Source organism: Bos mutus, chromosome 19 (assembly GCF_027580195.1).
Source record: "Bos mutus isolate GX-2022 chromosome 19, NWIPB_WYAK_1.1, whole genome shotgun sequence".
NCBI lineage: Eukaryota > Metazoa > Chordata > Mammalia > Artiodactyla > Bovidae > Bos > Bos mutus.
In genome coordinates, this window is record NC_091635.1 from 62411580 (window position 1) to 62430171 (window position 18592).

Genomic DNA, 18592 nt, shown 5'->3' on the forward strand with positions numbered 1-18592 from the left:
TCCAGGGGCCTCTCAAGAGTCTTCTCCAACACCAGGAAATGCAAATCAAAACCACAATGAGGTACCATCTAACAGCGCTCAGAATGGCTGCTATCCAAAAATCTACAAACAATAAATGCTGAAGAGGGTATGGAGAAAAGGAAACTTTCTTACACTGTTGGTGGGAATAGAAACTAGTACAGCCACTATGGAGGACAGTGTGGAGATTCCTTAAAAAACTGGAAATAGAACTGCCTTATGATCCAGCAATCCCACTGCTGGGCATACACAGCGAGGAAACCAGACTTGAAAGAGACACATGTACCCTGATGTTCATCGCAGCACTGTTTATAATAGCCAGGACATGGAAGCAACCTAGATGTCCATTGGCAGATGAATGGATAAGAAAGCAGTGGTACATATACACAATGGAATATTACTCAGCTATTAAAAAGAATGCCTTTGAATCAGTTCTAATGAGGTAGATGAAACTGGTGCCTATTATACAGAGTGAAGTAAGTCAGAAAGAAAAACACCAATACAGAGTATTAATGCATATATATGTAATTTAGAAAGATGGTAATGATGACCCTATATGTGAGACAACAAAAGAGACACAGATGTAAACAACAGACTTTTGGACTCTGTGGGAAAAGGCAAGGGTGGGATGATTTGAAAAAATAGCATTGAAACATGTATATTACCATATGTGAAACAGATCACCAGTCCAGGTTCAATGTATGAGACAGGGTGTTCAGGGCTGGTGCACTGGGATGACCCTGAGGGATAGGATGGGGAGGGAGGTGGGAGGGGGATTCAGGATGGGGAACACAGGTACACCCATGACTGATTCATGTCAATGTATGGCAAAAACCACTAGAATATTGTAAAGTACTTAGCTTCCAATTAAAATAAATTAATTAATTAAAAAGAAAGAAAGCTGTGATACATATACACAATGGAGTATTACTCAGCCATTAAAAAGAATATATTTGAATCAGTTCTAATGAGGTGGATGAAACTGGAGCCTATTATACAGAGTGAAGTAAGCCAGAAAGAAAAACACCAATACAGTATACTAACACATATATATGGAATTTAGAAATATGGTAACAATAACCCTGTATACGAGACAGCAAAAGAGACACAGATGTATAGAACAGTCTTTTGGACTCTGTGGGAGAGTGAGAGGGTGGGGTGATTTGGGAGAATGGCATTGAGACATGTATAATATCATATATGAAACAAATTGCCAGTCCAGGTTCGTTGCAGGATACAGGATGCTTGGGGCTGGTGCACTGGGATTACCCAGAGTGATGGTACGGGGAGGGAAGTGGGAGGGGGTTTCAGGATGGGGAACACGTGTACACCTGTGCTGGATTCATGTTGATGTATGGCAAAACCAATACAATATTGTAAAGTAATTAGCCTCCAATTAAAATAAATAAATTTAAATTAAAAAAAGCATGTACTGTCCTTCATCTCATTTCTGTTTTATAATTTTAAAAAACTTTTAAAATATGAATTAATTCAAATGTATATGGTACATTCTGTTGTCTTCACTGTCTTTTAGCTTTTTTCTTTCACTGGTCAAGAGAGTTATCTTTGACAACAACCAGTCTACAAAGAGACAATGAGGAATGTGAAAGAGAAGTAATTTCTAGAATAGAAGAAGTTATAATTTCCTTACTTCATATCTCATCAAACATTAAATACAAGATAAACTAAAACAGGTAACAAAATCACTTTTTATTAATACTAGTCAGTGATGTACTAGCTACTTCTGGAACTAAGATGAAGATTCTTCAACTAATCATGTTTTTTGAGAAACATGAATTGTAATCACTTTCTGTACTCAACTGAATATATTCAAGCATGGCAAATGCTTAGCCTTAGGTCTTAGAGTATGCTCTCTCCAACACTAGTGTCTCTTCCATGTGGTTTTGAACTGGTAAAGAAATGTAAATTCAGATCTATGCCCTGACATAAAAAAAAAAAAAAAAAAAAAAATAAGGCTCAGTGAAGAGCTTGTAGAAAGTAATGTACTTCATAAATGGCATCTAGATTTATATCAAATTTTCTCAAAGATCTTTTTCAGATAATTTTAATTACTGCAGAATAGACAGCTATGCCTCTCTAAAGAGGGATGCATGGCTAGAAAATTTCCTGACTATAAAAAGATTATTACAGAAAACAATGTTCTGCCTTATTTTACAGATGTACAAAGTGTTACCACATGCAAGTGTAATTGTCTTGATCATATTCTCAAAAGTTTATGCAAGAATAAAGAAGAATGGATAGAGGGAATTGCTCCTCCTTGACTGAATTCATTTTCTTGGAAATTACTGACCACACTGAGATCAAAGTTATCCTATTTACAATTATTTCTCCTTGTTTATCTCATCAGTCTTCTGGCAAATCTTGGAATGATAATCCTGATTAGGATGGATCTCCAGCTGCACACACCCATGTACTTTTTCCTCAGCCACATCTCCTTCTGTGACATCTGCAATTCCACAGCAATTGGGCCGAAGATGCTGGTGGGCTTATTTGCTAAGAACAAAACTATCCCCTTCTATGACTGTATTCTGCAATTCTTGGTCTTCTGTATCTTTGCATATTCTGAGTGTCTCCTGCTGGCAGTGATGGCCTATGAGTGGTACAAGGCCGTCAGCAGCCCCTTGTTGTGGGGTGTGCTTCCTGCTCATGGCAGGGGTTTACATGGTGGGAATGGCAGATGCTCTGATACACACAACATTAACATTCTGTGGGTCAAATGAGATTAACCACCTTTTTTTGTGATGTTCCTCCTCTCCTATTGCTATCTTGTTCAGATACACAGGTCAATGAGTTAGTGATATTAACCGTTTTGGGCTTCATTGAACTGAGTACCATTGCAGGAGTTCTCGTCTTTTATTGTTATATTATCCTTTCAGTCTTGAAGATCCACTCTGCCGAGGGGAGGCTCAAAGCTTTTTCCACCTTCACCTTCCACCTAACTACTGTGGTAATCTTCCAGGGAACTCTGTTCTTCATGTATTTCAGGCCAAGTTCTTTCTACTCTCTAGATCAAGACAAAATGACCTCGCTGTTTTACACCATTGTGATTCCCACGTTAAACCCTCTGATTTACAGCCTAAGGAATGAAGATGTGAAACAGGCCCTAGTAAAATTGAAAACTAAATTGCATTTTTAAATATTTATATCATATGTATGTGTACATCCACACACACATATATATATATAGTACTTGTTTAATTAAAAAAATATAAGACATAACACGTGAGAAACATAAATTTCTCAGATTCCTAAATAAAGAAGTATTTGGATTAAACCTCAATCCTAAAATATATTACAATTCCCCTCACAAGTCTGCTTAGTGTGTGTCTAGAATTTAAATGTTACACTGTTTTTTAAAAAACGTTTGACTTTTCTAATTATGGTAATTTTTGTTTCAGTTTTTCATTCAAATACTATTTCAATTTCCCTAAGACTTATTGTGCTTTTATTGATCATTTTCAGCGCTTATTTCCTTTATATGTTGTAGTACATCTTGTAGATAGTGTACTAAAAGTTGATAGTGTTAATATTAAACATTAAGGAATAAAACATTCAAATAATTCATAATAAGCCTTAAAATCATCATGAAATAAAAATTGAGGGCTGTAAATCTAAATGCAAAATGTCTAAAACTATTATAAAAGATATGGCCATATATTTGAAGGACAATAAGCTATGGAGAGACTGTTAATTATCCATTGAAATTTTAAAACCTAAAAACCAATGATTATCTTAAGTTTTCTAGTTGCCATTCTAAAATATCCTTATGTGAATGTATTTCAGAATGAAAATAAAGTCAAACAATTTATTCTGTTATTCAAAATGTCGTTTGTGAGACTTTATGGCATATTGGGCTTTCCAGATGTCTCAGTTGTAAAGAATCTGCCTGCCAATGCAGGGGATGAAGGAGACATGGGTTTGATCCCTGGGTCAGGAATTCCCCCTGGAGGAGGAAATTACAACCCACTCCAGTATTCTTGCTTGGAGAGTCCTATGAAAAGAGGAGTCTGGCAGATGACAGTCTATAACATTGCAAAGAGTCAAACATGACTGAACTCACACACATGCATGACATATTAGGAAAAATTCCCATGGTGGAAAAATACTGCAACTAATTCTTATTTTAGATAAAGATTTTTTGGCTTCTAATCTTAGCATATTTTATCATTTTTATCAAACACTTTTGGAACTGTTGCTTATAAAAAGCAGCTTGACCAAAGCACTGTCTGAAAGTTAAAGTCTAAGACAAATAGGGCATCAGTGGATTGTGATGTAACATATTATCTAATTAATCCATCACTATTCATATGACAGATATTTGTTACAGTATCTAAAGACTGATGTGGTTTGCATATTGGTCCGTTTTATTGGATCTAATGTAAATGATATGAAAAAGAAAGAAATTTGAGCCCATCAGTTGATAGCCAAAAATAGAATTGCAGCAAACAACATCTAGATAATATCTGGCTTTCATGACTGGAATTACAGAGGTTAAAGATGAAATTATGGGAATACTTTTTAGGGAATGTATAACTCAAATAGAAGTTTGGACATGGTGTGAAAAGACTCCTATAATGGCATTTTATAGAAATAGGGAGCAACATATCAAAAGGCTCTGATGTATTCTAGCCAGTCTACTTCAGTGTTCATCACAATCGTTCCTTTTCTCTATATTACATCCCTCTGACATATCACCGATCTTGCTGGAAAATATCTTTGTTCAAGTGCAGTATTATCAGTGACAGTGGATAATGTGTCAATATTATAGTCAAGTTTCCATTCTGAGTCCCTTTCTTCATCCTTGAATTTAAATTCTTAATGGTAAATGTGGCTTGATGATAGACTCGATTACCTATACAACACAGAGAACAGAAAGATACTTAGTGGACATAGGCTCTAAAACTATATTTGATAGAAAGAGAGCAGTAGTAAAGTTCAATAAACAAATACATAAAAGGGTTTCTGTTTAAGCTGGAGGGAGTGACGTTTAATCTCACTGGAAATCTCTCTCCCCAGTTAGAAACATTCTTTGGACCAGGTAATGATGCCACTCTAAATGGAACGCATCACTCTCCCTTTGTATCTCTCAGATCCCCCTGTGTAAAATGGGGACTTCAGTCAGATTACATATAAGGTCCTTTCCCATTCTGTTGTTTTCCTCTATTTCTTTGCATTGATCACTGAAGAAGGCTTTCTTATCTCTTCTTGCTATTCTTTGGAACTCTGCATTCAGATGTTAATATCTTTCCTTTTCTATTTGCTTTTCTTTTCTCTTCTTTTCACAGCTATTTGTAAGGCCTCCCCAGACGGCCATTTTGCTTTTTTGCATTTCTTTTCCATGGGGATGGTCTTGATCCCTTTCTCCTGTACAATGTCATGGACCTCATTCTATAGTTCATCAGGCACTCTATCTATCAGATCTAGGCCCTTAAATCTATTTCTCACTGCAAGTAAATTTGGAAAACTCAGCAGTGGCCACAGGAATGGAAAAGGTCGGTTTTCATTCCAATCCCAAAGAAAAACAATGCCAAAGAATGGTCAAACTACGGCACAATTGCACTCATCTCACACGCTAGTAAAGTAATGCTCAAAATTCTCCAAACCAGGCTTCAGCAATATGTGAACCGTGAATTCCTGATGTTCAAGCTGGTTTTAGAAAAGGAAGACGAACCAGAGATCAAATTGCCAACATCCTCTGGATCATGGAAAAAGCAAGAGAGTTCCAGAAAAACATCTATTTCTGCTTTATTGACTATGCCAAAGCCTTTGACTGTGTGAATCACAATCAACTGTGGAAAATTCTGAAAGAGATGGGAATACCAGACCACCTGATCTGCCTCTTGAGAAATTTGTATGCAGGTCAGGAAGCAACAGTTAGAACTGGACATGGAACAACAGACTGGTTCCAAATAGGAAAAGGAGTCGTCAAGGCTGTATATTGTCACCCTGTTTATTTAACTTCTATGCAGAGTAGATCATGAGAAACGCTGTACTGGAAGAAACACAAGCTGGAATCAAGATTGCCAGGAGAAATATCAATAACCTCAGATATGCAGATGACACCACCCTTATGACAGAAAGTTAAGAGGAACTCAAAAGCCTCTTGATGAAAGTGAAAGTGGAGAGTGAAAAAGTTGGCTTAAAGCTCAACATTCAGAAAACGAAGATCATGGCATCTGGTCCCATCACTTCCTGGCAAATAGATGGGGAAACAGTGTCAGAATTTATTTTTATGGGCTCCAAAAATCACTGCAGAAGGTGACTGCAGCCATGAAATTAAAAGATGCTTACTCCTTGGAAGGAAAGTTATGACCAACCTAGATAGCATTTTCAAAAGCAGAGACATTACTTTGCCAGCAAAGGTTCGTCTAGTCAAGACTATGGTTTTTCCTGTGGTCATGTATGGATGTGAGAGTTGAACTGTGAAGAAGGCTGAGGGCCGAAGAATTGATGCTTTTGAACTGTGGTGTTGGAGAAGACTCTTGAGAGTCCCTTGGACTGCAAGAAGATCCAATCGGTCCATTCTGAAGGAGATCAGCCCTGGGATTTCTTTGGAAGGAATAATGCTAAAGCTGAAACTCCAGTTGTTTGGCCACCTCATGTGAATAGTTGACTCATTGGAAAAGACTCTGATGCTGGGAGGGATTGGGGGTAGGAGGAGAAGGGGATGACAGAGGATGAGGTGGCTGGATGGCATCACTGACTTGATGGACATGAGTCTGAGTCAACTCCGGAATTTGGTGATGGACAGGGAGGCCTGGCGTGCTGTGATTCATGGGGTCGCAAAGAGTTGGACATGACTGAGCGACTGATCTAATCTGATCTGATCTGATAAGGTCCTTTTCCAGAGGATACAACCTGCCTCTATGAAAAAGAAAAAAAAATGACTCTTCTTTGTAAAGCTATCCCTATTATTGGAACAGATTTGAAAACTGTAAAAAAAAAAAAAGTCATTTCAGCACTTCATTATCATTTTTAATATAAATTTATTTACTTTAATTGGAAGCTAATTACTTTACAATATTGTATTGGTATTGCCATACGTTGACATGAATCCACCATGGGTGCACATGTGTTCCCCATCCTGAACACTCCTCCCACCTCCCTCCCCATCCCAGCCCTCTGGGTCATCCGAGTGCACCAGCCTCAAGCACCCTGTATCATGCATCAAACCTGGACTGGCGATTCATTTCACATATGATAATATACATGTTTCAATGCCATTCTCTCAAATCATCTCACCCTCGCCCTCTCCCAGAGTCCAAAAGACTGGGTTTTGATTTGCATTTCTCTGATAATGAGTGACGTTGAGCATCTTTTCATGTGTTTGTTAGCCATCTGTATGTCTTCTTTGGAGAAATGTCTATATAGTTCTTTGGCCCATTTTTTGATTGGGTCATTTATTTTTCTGGAATTGAGCTGTAGGAGTTGCTTGTATATTTTTGAGATTAGTTGTTTGTCAGTTGCTTCATTTGTTGTTATTTTCTCCCATTCTGAAGGCTGTCTTTTTACCTTGCTTATAGTTTCCTTTGTTGTGCAGAAGCTTTTAATTTAATTAGATCCCATTTGTTTATTTTTGCTTTTATTTTCAATATTTTGGGAGGTGGGTCATAGAGGATCCTGCTGTGATTTATATTGAAGAGTGTTTTGCCCATGATTTCCTCTAGGAGTTTAATAGTTTCTGGTCTTACATTTAGATCTTTAATCCATTTTGAGTTTATTTTTGAGTATGGTTTTTGAAAGTATTCTAGTTTCATTTTTTTACAAGTGGTTGACAAGTTTTCCAAGCAGCACTTGTTAAAGAGATTGTCTTTTCTCCATTGTATAGTCTTGCCTCCCTTGTTGAAGATAAGGTGTCCATAAGTGTGTGGACTTATCTCTAGGCTTTCATTTTGTTTCATTGGTCTATATTTCTGTCTTTGTGCCAGTACCATGCTGTCTTGATAACTGTGGTTTGTAGCAGAGCCTGAAGTCAGACAGGTTGATTCCTCCTTTTCCATGCTTTTTTCTCAATATTGCTTTGGCCATTTGAGGTTTTTTGTATTCCCACATAAATTGTGAAGTTATTTGTTCTAGTTCTGTGAAAAATAGTGCTGGTAGCTAAATAGGGATTGCACTGAATCTATAGGTTGCTTTGTGTAGTATAGTTATGTTCACTATATTGATTCTTCTGATCCATAAACATGGTTTATTTCTCCATCTACTTGTGTCCTCTTTGATTTCTTTCACTAGTGTTTTTTAGGTTTTTATATATAGGTATTTTGTTTCTTTAGGTAGATATATTCTGAAGTGTTTTATTCTTTTCATTGCAATGGTGAATGGAACTCTTTCCTTAATTCTCTTTCTGTTTTCTCATTGTTAGTGTATAGGAATACAAGGGATTTCTGTGTGTTGATTTTATATCCTGCAACTTTACTATATTCATTGATTAGCTCTAGAAATTTTCTGGTGGAGTCTTTAGTGTTTTCTATGTATTGGATCATGTCATCTCCAAAGAGTGAAAGTTTTACTTCTTCTTTTCCAATCTGGATTTCTTTTATTTCTTTTTCTGCTCTGATTCTTGTGGTCAAAACTTCCAAAACTATGTTGAATAGAAATGGTGAGAGTGGGCACCTTTGTCTTGTTCCTGACTTTAGGGAAAATGCTTTCAGTTTTTCACCATTGAGGATAATGTTTGCTGTGGGTTTGTCATATATAGCTTTTATTTTGTTGAGGTATGTTCCTTCTATTCCTGCTTTCTGGAGGGTTTTTATCATACATGAATGTTGAATTTTTTAAAAGGCTTTCTCTGCATCTATTGAGATAATCATATGGCTTCTATTTTTCAATGTTAATGTGGTGTATTACATTGATTGATTTGCAGATATTGAAGAATCCTTGCATCCCTGGGATAAAGCCCACTTGGTCATGATGGAATTTTTTTTTTTATTATGTTGTTGGATTCTGTTTGATAGAATTTTGTTAAGGATTTTTGCATCTATGTTCACCAGTGGTATTGGCCTGTAGTTTGCTTTTTTTTGTAGCCTCGTTGTTAGGTTTTGGTATTAGGGTGATGGTGGCCTCATAGGATGAGTTTGGAAGTTTACCTTCCTCTGTAATTTTCTGGAAGAGTTTGAGTAGTAGAGGTGTTAGCTCTTCTCTAAATTTTTGGTAGAATTCAGATGTGACGGCGTTTGGTCCTAAGCTTTTGTTTGCTGGAAGATTTCTGATTACAGTTTCAATTTTTGTGCTTGTGATGTGTCTGTTAAGATTTTTCATTTCTTCCTGGTTCAGTTTTGGAAAGTTGTACTTTTCTAAGAATTTGTCCACTTCTTCCAAGTTGTCCATTTTATTGTCATATAATTGCTGATAGTAGTCTCTTATGATCCTTTGTATTTGTGTGTTGTCTGTTGTGATCTCTCCATTTGTGTTTCTAATTTTGTTGATTTGATCTTACTCCCTTTGTTTCTTGATGAATCTGGCTAATGGTTTGTCAATTTTATTTATCTTCTCAAAGAACCAGCTTTAGGCTTTGTTGATTTTTGCTATGGTCTCCTTTGTTTCTTTTGCATTTATTTCTGCCCTAATTTTAAAGATTTCTTTCCTTCTACTAACCCTGGGGTTCTTCATTTCTTCCTTTTCAAGTTGCTTTAGGTGTATAGTTAGGTTATTTATTTGACTTTTTTCTTGCTTCTTGAGGTGAGCCTGTATTGCTCTGAACCTTCCCTTTAGCACTGCTTTTACAGTGTCCCATAGGTTTTGGGTTGTTGTGTTTTCATTTTCATTCATTTCTATGCATATATTTATTTCTTCTGTGATTTGTTGGTTATTCAGCAGTGTGTTGTTCTGCCTCCATATGTTGGAATTTTTAATTGTTTTTCTCCTGTAATTGACATCTAATCTTACTGCAATGTGATCAGAACATGTGTACACCCGTGGTGGATTCATGTTGATGTATGGCAAAACCAATACAATATTGTAAAGTAATCAGCCTCCAATTAAAATAAATAAATTTATGTTAAAAAAAAAAAAAAGATGCTTGGAATGATTTCAATTTTTTTGAATTTACCAAGGCTAGATTTATGGCCCAGGATATGATCTATCCCGGAGAAGTTTCCATGTGCACTTGAGAAAAAGTTGAAATTTATTGTTTGGGGGTAAAATGTCCTATAGATACCAATTAGCTCTAACTGGTCTATTGTATCATTTAAAGTTTGTGTTTCCTTGTTAATTTTCTATTTAGTTGATCTATCCATAGGTGTGAGTGGGTATTAAAGTATCCCACTATTATTGTGTTATTGTTAACTTCCCCATTCATACTTGTTAGCATTTGTCTTACATATTGTGGTGCTCCTATGTTGGGTGCATATATATTTATAATTGTTATTTCTTCTTCTTGGATTGATCCTTTGATCATTATGTAGTGTCCTTCTTTGTCTCTTTTCACAGACTTTGTTTTAAAGTCTATTTTATCTGATATGAGTATTGTTACTCCTGCTTTCTTTTGGTCTCTATTTGCATAGAATATCTTTTTCCAGCCCTTCACTTTCAGTTTGTATGTGTCCCTTGTTTTGAGGTGGGTCTCTTGTAGACAGCATATATATGGGGTCTAGTTTTTGTATCCATTCAGCCAGTCTTTGTCTTTTGGTTGGGGCATTCAACCCATTTACATTTAAGATAATTATTGATAAGTATTACCTCATTGCATTTTACTTTATTGTTTTCACTTCAAGTTTGTACCCCCTTTTTGTGTTTCCTGTCTAGAGAAGATCCTTTAGGATTTGTTGGAGAGCTGGTTTGGTGGTGCTGAGTTCTCTCAGCTTTTGCTTGTCTGTAAAGCTTTTGATTTTGCCTTCATATTTGAATGAGATCATTACTGGGTACAGTAATCTGGGCTGCAGTTTATTTTCTTTCATCACTTTAAGTATATCTTGCCATTCCCTTCTGTCCTGAAGAGTTTCTATTGAAAGATAGCTGTTATCCTTAGAAGAATCCCCTTCTGTGTTATTTGTTGTTTTCCCCTTGCTGCTTTTAATATTTGTTCTTTGTGTTTGATCTTTGTTAATTTGATTAATATGTGTCTTGGGGTGCTTTGCCTTTGGTTTATGCTGTTTGGGGCTCTCTGAGTTTTTTGGACTTGGGCACTTCATTTTCAAACAAAGAATTGTATGGCCTGTTATTCAAATTCAGAATCTGATACATTCCTCATGGAAGTAGATATTCAACCTTACTAGTGCTCAGACAAATAAAACTGAAACAAAAAGTAAAGTCATATTTTATCATCTACAGAATGACAAGATATAAGCAATTGAAGTATCAACTACTGGTGAAGTTGTGAAGCACCATGGCCTTCACACATTGACAGTAGATGGAAAATTGCCACAGCACATGGTAAAACTCCATGGCTGACTCTTCTATAGCTCGCTATACAAATGTCCTAGGACCAAAAATACCATGCCTGGAATTATGCCCAAGAGGGAAGGATGAATATCTTCACTAAAAGTCATGTACAGAAATATTCACCATAGTAGTATTTGAAATACTATAACAGTGAAAATAACTCATTAATTTTTACCCAGTACATTAGAATAGGACTTGACAAGCTTGTCTTTAATGTTTTAATAGTCTATATTTTAGGCTTTGTAGGCCATAAACTCTTAGCCACGCCTAAACAGTTTTTTGCTGTATCCCAAAAGCAACCATTTGTGATACACATAGAAATGGTGTGTCTCAGCTTAGGTAAAATATTATGGATCAAGTTTGCTGACTCCTGATCCGGATTAGATAAAGAACTTTATGGTAAGTTTGCATGTTGAAAAAGTAGACTGCAATGTAGATCACAAACATAATACTGAATGAAAGAAGGCAGACATAATAGTGTAAAGGCAATATTGTTTCCTGGTATATACCTCAAAAATACACAAACTAAGTCACATATTGTAAGAGTTGCTCAGTTGTGTCTGACTCTTTGTGACCCCATGAACTATACAATCCATGGAATTCTCCAGGACTGAAGTGACTTAGCAGCAGCAGCAGCAGCAGCAACTTTTCCCTTCTCCAGTGGATTTTCCCAACCCAGGGTTTGAACCCATGTCTCCCACATTGCAGGCGGAGTCTTTACCAGCTGAGCCACAGGGGAAGCTCTAATGTTTTGTATTGAACACTAGTTTGTGATGGATGTGGGGAAAATTGCCAAGATGATATTAAATTTTTCTTTGGTCTGTTTATAGTTTCATTTCTGAAAATGTATTTTCAGTATACTTTTTTTAGGTGAAACTCTATGTATATTTAACTCTGATTTTCCTTTTTTTTTCCCTTAAGCAAAGTACATTCGATGAGAAGTGGTAATAAACCCTATTTGTATTTTTAAATCTAAAGCCCTGTTGTACAAAATGAATGATCAGTGTACATATGTGATTTTAGTGTAGTGCATAATTCCACAGAGTATCTCAGTACAGTATTCATCTTTATGTTATTAGAAGTGCTGCCTTGCTTATAGAAAAACGCTGTCTTTATTCACACATTGGCTTTCCCAGTAATTCTCTTAGCTGCAGTGAGACATAATGTATTTAGTACTGTGTCATCCAATGAACTCTGTGTCACAGTACTCTAGGTTTGAGGAAAGGAAACGATATTCTGAAAAAAGTAATTTCCTTGGTACACATTTGCCAATAGAGAACTGTCTTAATGTTACCAGAAGTACCAGGAAAATCTTAGAGAATTTTTCCCACTTGCTTATGTATGAGGAAGACATTTTCTTCTAAAGATATGTTTTTTGATTATTTAAGATCTCCATCTTTAATGAAACACAAATCCCATTGGGAGATATTTTATGTTATCCAACTTAATAATTTATCTCCCCAAACTCAGCTTTAAATTGTTAGGTAAGAGTAGATTGCAAAGTGTTGGTCCACATGGTCTTCATAGCAGCACTGTTAAGCTAAAGCCGGGTTCTGGATGAATGAAATACAACCCAAGGGGTTTTTCCATCCCAGAAGACAAGGATGTAGCTGAGGGAACATTAAAATGAATAGGAATATAAGGAGGTGACTAAAACAATTCTATATATGCCATATGTGTGACAACGAAGTAAATAATGTTGGTAAAACTCTTTTGTAATGCAAATGTATCAGTTTTTTTTTTATTTTAGTGAGAAATTATTAACAATTAGTTATGTGGTTTGATCTTTGTCTCAAAAATATCCCCATAAAGTACTGTATTCGATACTTTAATATTTGTGTGATTTGACTTCCCTAATGGCTCAGCGGTAAAGAATCTGCCTACCAATGAAGGAGACACTGGTTTGATACCTGGGAGAAGATCCTCTGGAGAAGAAAAAGGCAATCCACTTAGGTATTCTTGCTTGGGAAATCCCAGGGACAGAGTAGCCTGTTGGGCTACAGTCCACGGGGCCACAAAAGAGTCAGACTTGACTTAGTGACAAAAGTAATGAACAACAATTGGGATTATCACACCAAGAATGGGAATAACAATTAAAAATCAACAAAATTTTTCACTAGGTATAATTTCCCCCAAATTAAAAATGGACTAGTTAAATGAATTTTAACTTGCTGAATTTCCTAGTTTTAAAGAAAATAAGGTAGATAAGAGCAAGAAACAAATAAAAGGAGCAATCAGAAAAAGGAACACAAACATCTGTGACTGTTTCTGTTTTGTAAAATTGTTGTCTTGTACCGTACTCTAGATTTCACATCTAAGTGTTATCTTATAGTATTTAACTTTCTCTATCTGACTTGCTTCTCTCAATATGAACATCTTTGGGTCCACCATGGACCTATGCTTCAAAAGGCATTATTTCTCTGTCAGATAAATATATGGTTTTCAAATATTTTCTTCAATCTTTATATATATATATATATATATATATATATATATATTTGTATATATATATATATATATATATATATATATATTCCTGGTAGCTCAGATGGTAAAGAATCTACCTGCCACACAGTAGACCCTGGTTCAATTCCTGGGTGGGAAGATCCCCTGAAGAAGGGAATGGCTACCCACTCCAGTATTCTTGCTTGGACAATCCCACGGACAGAGGGGCCTGGTGGGCTACAGTTCATTGTATCACAGAGAGTCAGACATGTCTGAGTGACTAAGCACAGCACAACACACTTAAAATTTGTTTTTCTCTGATTTATTTTCCCACTCACTTCCTGTTATCTCTTACTTCATAAAACTGTATTTCAAACCTAAATGACTTAAAATGATGGAAATTGATTCATTATCTTGTTTAATTTCTCATGTTAACTGAGGATACATGAAATATTCATGGAAAGATGGGTCAGGTTGCAAGGTCTTTCATAACTGCACAAGATGTAAATGACTAGCAAAATGGACTCAAAATTCTCCCCTTCCCAGTCCATGTTTTCTCAGAACTTGTCAAATCTGTTATTCAGATGATTTTTCAGACTTTCTGTACTATAGGTCATGACTTTCAGATACTATCTTCTTAAAGGCTAGACTCAGAAGTGACTTACAATATTTCTGACCATTTTTATTCATCAAAGTAGGCAGAGTATGGAAAAAATTCAAAGGAAACATAAAGAGGTACTGTATCTCTAAAGAAGATATGTGAAAAGTGTGTACAATCTGCTTTATTCTTCCCAAACTATCATTAATTCATTGTAGAACTCTGTTAATATCTAATTACTGTTTTGCTTATTAATAGTTTTTCAATGCTATTATTATTAAATCTGTGAGCAGGTGTGTAGTCTCGTCTTAATTTTGTTATATATATATATATATATATATATATACACACACACACACACAAACAAAGTGCCTTTATGAAGCACTTCTTAAATAGCATACATATAGAGGGAGAGTGAGGTCATTATGAAAAGAAGATTAGTTCTGAGACCTCATGAAGGAACTATGTATTACCAGATAGCAAGATGGTAGACCAAGCTTTAGGAGTATGGAGAATTTCACTGGTCTCTGTTCAGGATGATTTGACATCATGAAAATGCAAATTCTGGTGTTTACTTTGCAAAGACCTAATATAGATAACAAACAAACAAGATATTTAAAGCAAAAGACTGGAACTCTGCTGAAGAAGAAAATTCATCACCGTGCACAATGTTTTAAATGAGTCATCTTTGTAGGTGTGTGTGTGTTAGTTGCTCAGTCGTTTCCAGTTCTTTGAGCCCACTAGGCTCCTCTGTCCATGGAATTCTCCAGGCAAGAATACTGGAGTGTGTGGCCATCCCAATCTCCAGGGGATCTTTCTAACCCAGGGATTGAACCCTGATCTCCTGCATTGCAAGCAGATTCTTTACCATCTGAGCCATCAGGTAAGGCCATATATGGGCTCTATCTATAGAAAAGTCCCCAAAGCACATACATTTCTATTCCTTGTACATCATTTTCCACTTTAGTAGAAATATTTAATGATAAATACCTAGAAAGCATTATCTTTTCAAATCCTAATGCTACAGAGTTTAGAAAATACAAAATAAACATTTCTCTAATTCCTGAGACTGTAAATGTAGTAGAGTGATTCTAAAATGAATAAATAAATGTAACTCAGAAAAATGTGCACTGTTTAGAGGATGTGAAGGGGTCATAAAATCAATTATATATCTCTGGATAAGTGGTTGGAAGACAGGAATAAAAGTAGTTTGGTGATGAAGGAAATATTGCCTTGAAAGGAAATATTGACAAGAATGACATGGCATCATTTTTTCAAACTAGATTAAGAGTAGAAACAGCCCAGTGTTTCTGAACAATAGATCAATAGACTGAACAATAGATCAATAATATGTATTATATTTGTAAAATGAAATATTGTTAGATCATTTAATGAAACAGGATTTTGACACATATACAACATGGATGAGCCTTGATAAGATTTTACTGAAGAAAAAGTGTCTAATAGAAAACACACTTATACACACACACACACACACACACACACACATTGCATAATTCTGTTTATGTGCAAGGCCAAGAATAGGAAACCACACAGAATCAGAATGCAGATTAGTGGTCACAGGGCAGAGGAAGTGAGGGGAGATTAGTGAGATTAGTAATTAGGAGGTTAATAAAAGCTAATAAGGTGGGTTTCTTATTGGACTGATGAAACTATTCTGGAGGTGGATAGTGGTGATAACTGAAAAACCTTGTCAACATAGTAAAAACAAAACAAAATAAAAATTGTATACATTAAAAGGGTGAATTTTATGTATTTGTAATGAATATGCATTATGCAGTCCTGTCCAACTCTTTGCAATCCCAGGGACTGCATAGCCCACCAGGCTATTCTGTCTATGACATTCTCCAGCAAGAATACTGGGGTGGGCTGCCATGCACTCCTTCAGGGAATCTTCCTAATCTAGGGGTTGAACCCACATCTGTTATGTCCTCTGCCTTGGCAGGTGGGTTCTTTACCACTGCTGCCACCTGAGACCCCATATGCATTTTATTTCAATATAAAATAAAATACAATTGGAATATAATTCCTAAATGAGGTATGAAGGAAAATGTTTCAAAAACACAATGAATAATCTAGAAGAGTTGGAAATAATGAAGGAGAGATCTTTTTGAGAGTCAGTAGGTTTCCTTTTTGACTAGAGAAGGAGGAGATAGTTTCAGGGTTACTGTGAAACACACCATGCAAGCAATCTTCAGTTTCCTTCCTACCATAGCTCAGTTTGGTGACAACAGTGAAGCATACAAATTCAGCCTTTACTAAGTTGTTTCTGAATCCACAGGGGCATATAAAGAACTGAAAATATAATTAATAAAGTGTTTGTCTAACACAAAGCCTAAGGACAATACCACAGGGATTTAAGCTCCTGTGTATCTGGTAAAAATAAAAGGCTGTCTGACTACTGCTCAGCTACACAAGACCTGCTCATCTCAGTTAGGTTTCCAGGTCCTAACTTTGAGAATATGGGAGAAAATACTTAAATGTTAAGGGAAAAAAGAAGAAAAAAGTTTATAAGTGAAACATTTTATGCATGAATACTCATCGAAACCTTCATTTAAGAGTTAGAAATAATATTTTTTATTAGAATTGAAATAATCTGTCTGAACTTGTTATTAACCACACTATAACAATCCATTTATTTTATTATGTTCTTGGTTCACAGGAAAGTCTTCTTTTATCATTGGACAAATGCATACATATACATACATATACTTCTTTTATCATTAGACAAATGTATACATATATTTAAGATATGTTTTCTTTGGTCTGTTTTATTGAAGAAAAAACAGTGTGCGAACCCAATAAAAATTTTTAAAAATCCATAAATTCATCTCCATGTGAACCACATTCTATATTTTTGTTGTTTAGTCGCTAAGTCATATCTGACTCTGCCAGTCTACTCTGTCCATAAAATGTCTCTGAAGCCTACAGGTCTACTCTGTCCATAAAATTTCCCAGGCAAGAATACTAGAGTGGGTATTTCCTTCTGCAGGAGATCTTCCAGACCCAGGAATCAAACCAAGATCTCCTGAATTAACAGGCAGATACGTTACTACTGAGCCAACAGGGAAGCCCATATGCCATATTTACTTAGTTCTAAAGAAAAACTCCATAACTTATATTCTATTCCTGTAAACATTAAAATATATATGCATGCACATATATAAATACACATATATAACAGAAAGAGAAATCTATGTATTTTATAAATATTTATTTTTCTTCATTGCATTTCCATTTTATAATATAAATAGCCATTTAAACTCTAAAGTGATGCAAATGTTTAAAAATATGTCCTTTTCACTTCCATTTAGTTATTTTCTTCCAACAGTCAAGATATTCAGCCTTTAACAAATACCATTCCTCAAAGAGATAATGGACATTATGGGAAAGCAATAATAAATTTCTAGACAAGAGGTTAATAAAACTTATATATCCCCAAATACCAAACACAAGATAAACTAAAATCAGTAACATAATTATTTATTATTATGATTATTATTCATTCAGTGGACTAAAAAATTGCACAAGATTAGAGTTGCAAAAATTTATAATATAAATTTATTTATTTTAATTGGAGGTTAATTACAATATCATATTGGTTTTGCCTTAGATTTTGGGCAATATGAGGACTGCAACATGGGAAATAGCACCCCATAGAGTTCTGAGAAACTGTTTGGAGAGATTAGGGGAGAAGATAGTATATATATGATTTTGGAAAGGGAGAGTACAAGCAATTAAACACATATTGTTTTATAGAAAGTTTCTGCTGATCTCATGAAGATTCTGCTAGCCAGGAGAAACAATCTTCATCATGAAGGATGTTAGTGCCTTTCTAGATATGAGGAGATACAAGAATTGGGCTCGTAAAATCAGCTCCTGAGAATATCTAACTATCCAAAGGCCTGTCCTGCCAGTTTTGTCCTGGCCACAGAGTGCTTCATTTCTTCTCTTCACCCTGAACACCTCCAGGAGGTGTTGGAGGTCAGCAGCTGCAGTAGCACATGATTTAATCCTTCTAGAGAAAGATTGCAAGCAATCAAGGCAAGGGCCAATTTGTGGTTGACAATTCATGCACTCACTGTTTCTGAAACTAGGTCAGACACATTT

At 35.7% G+C, this 18592-nt stretch overlaps 1 pseudogene; it reads left to right on the forward strand.

The window, feature by feature from the left end:
- Positions 1-2272: 2272 nt before the first annotated feature.
- Positions 2273-3175, forward strand: LOC102284083 (olfactory receptor 5W2-like; annotated as a pseudogene).
- Positions 3176-18592: the final 15417 nt, after the last annotated feature.